Here is a 6,815-nt window from a genome sequence, read left to right as displayed (position 1 = left end):
TTGGATTTTCTCCTGCGTATGTTCAGGCTTACTGATGCAGAGGCTGTTGCTAGAGTAGTTTTCGTCATCTGCACTTTTTCGCGTGTATAGGATGGGAGGGCCAGGTCATCTGCGAAGTTCGAATCTTCTGATTGATTGCGAGCTGTCCATTGTATTCCGTGTTTCCTCTCAGGTGTCCTGATCTTCATAATCCAATCGACCACTGGAAGAAAGAGGAAGGGGAGAGTAGACAGCCTTGTCTGACTCTGGCCCTTACTTAAAATGAATCTATCAGCTGTCGTCCATGAACTATTTCGCACTGTAGTTCGTCGTACAAGTTCCGGACAATCTTCTTAGGTACTCCATAGTGTCGAAGAAGTTCCCATAATGTTCTCCTGTTCACACTATCCAATGCTTTTTCATATTCAAGGAAGTCGATGTGTAGTGACGAGCCTTATTCGATTGATTGTTCAACGATGATCCGTAGTGTGGTGATTTGGTCTGTGCTCGACCGGTTTTTACGGAACCCAGCCTGTTGAGCTCGAGGTTGGGCATCTACTGCGTCTTTCATCCGGTTGAGCAACACTATTAAAACCTTTCCTGGTAATGACAGCGGTGTGATGTCTCTGTAGTTCTCAAATTTGCTCAGATCCCCTTTCTTTGGTATTTTGATGAGGCGTCCTTCTTTTCAGTCTGTCGGCACTTATTCTTCCTCCAAAATCTTCGTGAATAGAAAGTTAAGCATGTTTGTAGCTAATTTTATATCTGACTTCAGTGCTCCAGCTGTTATATTGTCAGGTCTTATTGCTTTCTCACACTTGGTATGTCTGCTGGCCATCCTAACTTCTTCGATCGTTGGTGGGGTCACATCTATAACATTCTGTTCTGACATTATAATTTATCAACACTTCTCGAGGTATTTTATTCTTAATTCGTACAAATAAATTTCATTAGAAATCGGTTGTTCAGCGAAATTCAGTAAAAGTTTTTCCGAGGAAAGTTGTCTCTTATCCATTGTTATTAAAATTAACTAGAGCACTTACTGTAAATCGTAAAACACTATATGATTTTGCTCAGTGAGAAAGGAATTAAAGAAAATAAACTAAACAACTTGTTTGACTATATAAGTTAACCGTTCGAAATATACCAAGCAAACCAAAAAGGAATTAAAAGGAAAAGTATTATTACGAGTGTAATAATAAACCAAAATAGTGAAATATGAGTATAACCGTAATAAAGTGTGACAGTTCATAACATACACGATCGTATAATTGTAGTCATATACTCAAACTACTTAGAATTTGTAAGTAATCCATAGTTAAAATCGTCGAATGTTGTCCCAAAAGCTGGTGAATTAGTAAAGATGGGTACACAATATATGCACACCTAAATTTCAGTCTTGGTGTTACTGGATACTTTCATTTCAATTTCCTCTAAGAATTACGTCTCCTGTATTTAGCTTTCAGTTTCAGTTGATATTATATTACCACTCCTGCTTCGAATTATCATTTATTATTTATTTATTTATTTGAACACATAAATATTGGTACAAGAGGGCACCATATATACATGTGCCACACAGAACAATGAGAATTTGAACAGGAGAAGGAAAAACGAAAGGTAATCAGCGTAAAAAATAACAATAACGAACAGATTAGTGTAAAGTAGTGTAATAATAATAATGAGGGAAACAAAAACGTACAGTCAGAAGAAATCTTTCAGTTAAGGAAGATACAACCACTTTTTACGAAGAAAGTAAAATAAGGTTACAGCAGGATCGCCACTGCCTTCTATTCTGAGCCATATCTGATAACGTCTCTAGCCACTGTGTAGCACCATCTCTCAGACCCCAACCAGGGAGTCGTGAAGGACCAACACAAGCCAGTCCTTTGCAGCTTTCTTTCATACCACGACACCATGTCATGCACTGATCACCTCTCCGCTTCTTCCAACCAGTCCCAGAGTCGGCAAATAATGCACAACGTGGAATTCTCTGGGACGACATTCGGAGAACATGTCCAAGCAACCGAAGTCGGTGTTTCAAGATGGTGACACCAATTGAATTATCATCTCAGTGCCCGAACACACGATGCCGAACCTCTGCATTACTGACATGGTGTTGCCACTGAATGTCAGCAATCCTTCGGAGACAACGATGATCGAACACAGAGAGTCGTCTAACATTCTCAACTCGGAGAGACCAGGTTTCACAAGCATAGAGCAGAACTGCTCTCACCGACGCGTTGTAGATCCGACCTTTTACAGCCAGACTAACATCACGAAGGCGCCAAAGATGGCCCAGATTGGCATAAGCCGCTCTGGCTTTCACTATTCGTGCATTGATCTCATCACTCACGCCATCACCAGCACTTATGCAGCTACCCAGATACACGAACTTCTATTTGCTCACCATCCAGGGTCAGTACAGGAGTAGAATCCTGCCAGTCTTGTAGAAGTACTTTGCACTTGGAAGGTGCAAAGCACATACCATACCTACGGACACTGATTGCTAACTGATTAAGCGTGGATTGCATGCCTTGGGCATTATCGCACAGTAAGACAATATCATCCGCATACTCAAGGTCGAGAAGTCGTTCTCCAGACAACAGATCCGCATCGCCATTACTTACATTCATCAGAACTGTTTCCAGAATGTCATCGATGGCAAAGGTGAAGAGGAATGGTGAGATTGGGCAACCCTGCCTAACCCCACTGTTCGAATGGAACAATGGAGAAAGGTGGCTGTATGCCCTCACTCTGCCTGAGGTGTTTGTATATAGGGACTTTAGGATGTTAATAAACTTCTTGGGCACACCCTTCTTCAACAGAAAACACTACAATTGTTGGCCTTTGATAAGTATAGCGGTGTTCTAACATTTGGCGGAGGGTGAAGATATGATCAATACATCCTCTACCAGAACGAAACCCAGCCTGCTCCTCGCGAGTCAATCTTTCTCGCGTTTTGAACAACCTACGAAGTATGATGCAAGCCAACAGCTTGGACTCAATCGGAAGTAGACTTATCCCCCGATAGTTGTTACGGGAACGACGTGAACCCTTTTTAAAGATAGGGACAACTACCGATTTATTCCATGACGGCACACTCTCTAGCTCCCAAACCTTTGTAAACAACGTCATCAGTTCCTTGGTGAGAAAGTCACCACCATCTTTAAAAAGAGCCGGAGGTAAGTCATCTGGGCCAGGTGATTTGTAGCGCTTCAAGAGTTGGAGTTCCTTGCGGACTTCCGCCTCATTTGGTGGATCAGTCGTCACCGGCCATGGAGAGTAGGACAGTCTGACTGATGTTGCCGGAGCAGCAGGCCAGTTGAACTGCCCTTCGAAAAATTCAGCCCATCGTCCAAGACGTCGATGGATGTTAGTGGTTGACATCCCCTCATCCTCGCAGATTGTTTCGCTCACACCAGACTTCTTGCTACCAGTGTCTCGGGTAAGTTGAAAGAGCTTCCGGCAATTACCAGATGCAGCTGCTGCTTCCAGCTCATTAGCACGCTCCGACCACCAGACTTCTCGATCCTTACGCAAGCTTTTCCCAATTTCCTTACGTAACATCCTTCGTTTTTGGTCAAACTCACGGTCACCCGGAGTAGACCGACGGGCTTCAATGAGTTGTAAGGAACCAGAAGAAACCTGGTGCTTATAAGCGGGACGTTTCGCGAACCCACAAGTGACTTTACTCGCCATTTTGATGGCGTCATGCAATTGCAACCAATGCTCATCTATACTTTTTGGTGGAATGGTGGCCAGCCCAGAAGCTAGCTCGATTCGATACTTACTAGCAATAGGAGTTACAACCAACTTGTTGACATTATTCCTTTGAAGGCGGTCACTTCGTTGGCCACTGAAAAAGGTAAGATTGGCACAGACCAAGGCATGTTCAGAGTCCAGACAGGTACTCCAAAAGGAGCGGCAGTCTTGTACACAACCATGCCAGCGGTAGCTGATCGCGATGTGATCAATCTGAGTCCAGGCTTGAGGTGCGGAGGGAGGACGCCGGTTGGCACATCGGCGATGACTGTGCCGAAAGTTAGTGCTAGTTAGAAACAGGTTGTGGTCTGCGCACAGTTGCAGTAGACGGTCCCCGTTATCTGTCCTGAGACCAGCAAGTTCCCATCGGCCGGTTAAACTACTCTCTTCTGTGCCTAGATGCCCGACCTGAGCATTCAAGTCTCCGGCTAGTACTACAATATCTGTCGAACGCACTTTCTGGAGAAGAACTGCTAACTGGCGGTAGAATTCATCCTTGATTGCATCCGGACTGCAATCTGTTGGGGCACAGGCGGAGATGACGAAAAGACATCGTTTTTCACGCCGATTTCTTCTCACTTTGATGGAACTCTCTACTCTAACAGCACATAACCGACTGTTAATGGGGATCCAATCGATTAGTGCTGCCTCAGCTCTAGCGCTTAGTCCGACACCAATGCCAGCAACACCAGACGAAGATGCCACAGGGTCACCGGATAAGCGCACGTAAAACAAGCCTTTTGAAGCGACAGATGTAGAACGAATTTGTAGTACTTCACCAGAGTCTTGAATACGGGTCTCGGATAGACAGCAGACATCGATATTAAGACTTTCTAAGGACATAGCCAGCCCTATCTGTTGTCCAACCTGCATAAGTGTGCGAAGGTTGAAGGCAGCCAGTTTGAATGATGCACGTGGTTTCATTAAAACTGCTTCAGTACTCATATTCGGTGGTAACATACAATTTTCAACCGGACAGTGACTCGAGAACGTTTAGATAGAGTCGAATTTCCACCATAGGCGAGCTGCTATATAAGTCGAAAAATAAGCATAGACAGAGTAGGAATAAAAGAGAGTGAATAAGTGACGTGGTAAATAATAATAATAATAATAATAATAATAATAATAATAATAATAATGTGAATTGTTTGACTGTTAATCGAAGCGTGAATAGAATTCTCAGTAAATATCGTCATTTTCATTTTATTTGTATGTGGGCTGTGATACTGCCCGGGTGCCCAGACCGAAGCAGGTGGTTTTCTTAGGGGCCACATCCCGAGCATTTGACCTAAAGGTCTAACCTACATGGCAGTGGAGCATTGTGAGGAGATGCAATCCCATGGTAGCCGGTGACCAACGATTGGTTCATACGCTATTTGTTCCCGCAGGATACTGGAGCCCATGTGCACCACTGATTTGGTTTGTGATCCGGTTAAAGCACCGGACATTCGCTTTTCGTCCTCTCATTTTCGTAAACAACACTAATGCCACGAGAAGGCAGTGAGTAGGACTTCCCTGACAGAGGCTGCATACGCGTGGCCATGTGAGAGTTTTTCGAGAGGGAGGGCGAGCCCACTCCACTCTCAGCCAAACCAGGGCATTTGGGGCAATTATCACGATTTTCTCTGTTATTAGAACAATGTGAATTGAGCAAATTAAACATACACACATTTTCGTCAGGTGCAACGTTGTCCATGACTCACTGATTGTCAATCTGCAAAATATTTGAGAGTCACATTCATGAAAATGTGAAGAGAAACTGGTAACACAGTTTTTCTTCGTGATGTGTAAAATTTTATGAACAGTTCGCATTAATAAATGCACTCAGGTGAAAGTATACCTGTTTAGACCCAACCAAAACAAGTTTTTAAGCAAAGTTGGGTAGTATTTATGTTGCGCCGCTACCCAACTTTGTTTGAAAAATTTTCCGTCTTAATAGAAATATCGAGAAAACTCTTACAGGATGTATATACTTCAAAAGAGATTGACCAGTTGCAGTCTTTAACAACAACAACAACAACGGAAAAGTTCAAAAATTTACAAATGAAATGGGAAAATTTCCTTTTAAAATAATATAAATTTATTAATGTAGCGAATTCGTTTCTATTCGTTTTTTATTAGGTTCGACCTATTCACAACGTTAAAATTTTGTGCATTGATGAATAGCACCACTATTCGGTTCACAGATGTTATATTTTTCCGTAAAATATTCATCTAATTATCTTATAAATGATTGACAACTATGAGCAATCTTTTCAGCCTTCTGCTGTTCCATTAACTTTCAATAACCTAATTTTGTTATCTTTCTTTCCAGCCAATATCTGCATGATAAGTTAATAACAGTATGCGTTTTCTCTTTATTTTGTAATTTATAGATTATGAAGTTAGAAAGTAGCTTTTATTCTTAATGAAACAAGTTCTGTCGCTTTTCAATACATGACAACTTTGCGCTTAAGTTGTTATCAAAGAGGTTAGACGTCAATAAGTCGTTTGAAATAGTAATAAGCTAATCTGGATTTAATTAGGTATTTTTCAGTGAACTCAAATGACGGATATAATATTTAGATCTGACAACAGATGGACTAAGATATAATGGAATAAAAAGGCGATGTCAATCCAGATCACATTTATTTTATATTTCATTATGGGTGTCGTCTGGCTTGACAGGTGTGAGTTCTCAGTACAATATTTATACACCCTATATTATTTGATGTGAACTATATTTAGTGAGTTTGTGCAAATAATTTATATTTTTCCCATGTTTGCTATTATTATATTTAAAAATTGGCATATAAATGAGTAGGTTCTGGTTTGATGGCGACAATGTTGATGACTTATTTTGAGTATGTGTTTTTGAACAGTCAATACATCTTCATTTGAACCAATCTTCTGTGTTTGTAATCGGCCTCGTGGGGATTACAACGGTTCCTGGTTTCTAACCAGTAAGACGGCGGACACAACAGAGCTGACAAGAAAATAATAAATAAATAAATAAGATTGTTAAGAAAATCACAACTTCTATCACTTAATTATTAGTTTAATAGCGTTATGCACACTGTTTTTATTAAGTT

Source organism: Schistosoma haematobium, chromosome ZW, assembly GCF_000699445.3.
Source record: "Schistosoma haematobium chromosome ZW, whole genome shotgun sequence".
Taxonomy (NCBI): Eukaryota; Metazoa; Platyhelminthes; class Trematoda; order Strigeidida; family Schistosomatidae; genus Schistosoma; species Schistosoma haematobium.
This window is presented reverse-complemented; position numbering follows the sequence as displayed.